The sequence below is a fragment of the Perkinsus marinus genome (assembly GCF_000006405.1).
Source record: "Perkinsus marinus ATCC 50983 genomic scaffold scf_1104296976216, whole genome shotgun sequence".
NCBI classification, from domain to species: domain Eukaryota; phylum Perkinsozoa; order Perkinsida; family Perkinsidae; genus Perkinsus; species Perkinsus marinus.
The window spans coordinates 1-1234 of NW_003200460.1; the positions used below are offsets into that span (position 1 = coordinate 1).

The window sequence follows — 1234 nt, forward strand, 5'->3', positions numbered from 1 at the left end:
TTGTGTGAATTGGGTGTCGTGTCGCGGCCTGACCGTTTATCAGCTGTCCATCCCAAGGTGCCACTAAGGTCGGGTGGGAAGGCGAAGTCATCACATCCGATCATCTGAAGGCGCGGGTACTGGCCAAGGCTGGGAACAGAGCAGGCAATACCGCACGATGGGACCAGTGAGGGTGGAGAGCGGCTGAGAGGTCGGTAGCCAACACAACAACAACGAGATGCAAAACACACAGATCGCTTTTGACACCTCGCGGAGTCTGCAGGAACTACTGTGGGACTCGGCTTTTGAACAATGTTAGTACGGAAATAGTTTCTCTAATTGCATTTCGTGGTTCTATAGTGTAGTGGTTAGCACTCTGGACTTTGAATCCTGCGACTCGAGTTCGAATCTCGATAGAACCTATTCCTGCCTGTCTATGAGACTGTCGACACACTGCGTTCAGTCTCTAAGGGACACTTCTCTAAGCACCACACAACTGTTACCACTCCCCGGTCAAACGCCCGAGAAATATAGCTAATGTCAGTATGTTGATTGATTCTGTATAAGCTGGGTGAGTTGCGATCGCCTGTAACCCATGCGGGGGTGAGATTTGTGTGAATTGGGTGTCGTGTCGCGGCCTGACCGGTGATCAGCTGTCCATCCCAAGGTGCCACTAAGGTCGGGTGGGAAGGCGGAAGTCATCACATCCGATCATCTGAAGGCGCGGGTACTGGCCAAGGCTGGGAACAGAGCAGGCAATACCGCACGATGGGACCAGTGAGGGTGGAGAGCGGCTGAGAGGTCGGTAGCCAACACAACAACAACGAGATGCAAAACACACAGATCGCTTTTGTGCAAGGTCAATCATGGAACCTCCAGTCACAAAGGGACTGGTGGTGAAACAGGTTTGACCGGTCAAAATCCACGCCGAGCAAGCTCCGACTCCGGGCGGAGAGCAGAAATGCGCCGCTCCAGAACACAATTGTGTTTGCGTGCATAGCTTGAAATCGATCAACCATTGCAGCGGGTGCAACATAATCAATTGCATGTTGAGCAAGCTGACAGAAACTCGTATCTGTCAGCTTGGCTCAAGAGACAAGCAAGGGCTTGCTCTTCACGGTTCGTAGACCGTCTGTGAGGTGACCGATCGCTCGGGATGGTCACCTCCCGCCCCTTGGTTGGGTGATCTGGGCTCGGATGCCCTTGTGACAGGTTATTCACGATGATCCGGGGTTTTACGCAGCCTCGTCTCTTC

The 1234-nt window shown here is 53.1% G+C and overlaps 1 non-coding gene across 1 annotated transcript; it reads left to right on the plus strand.

Annotated features, from left to right (window-relative positions):
- Positions 1 to 329: 329 nt before the first annotated feature.
- Pmar_PMAR012866 lies at positions 330 to 401 on the plus strand. The gene has a single exon. It is a non-coding gene; the product is annotated as a tRNA-Gln (tRNA).
- Positions 402 to 1234: the final 833 nt, after the last annotated feature.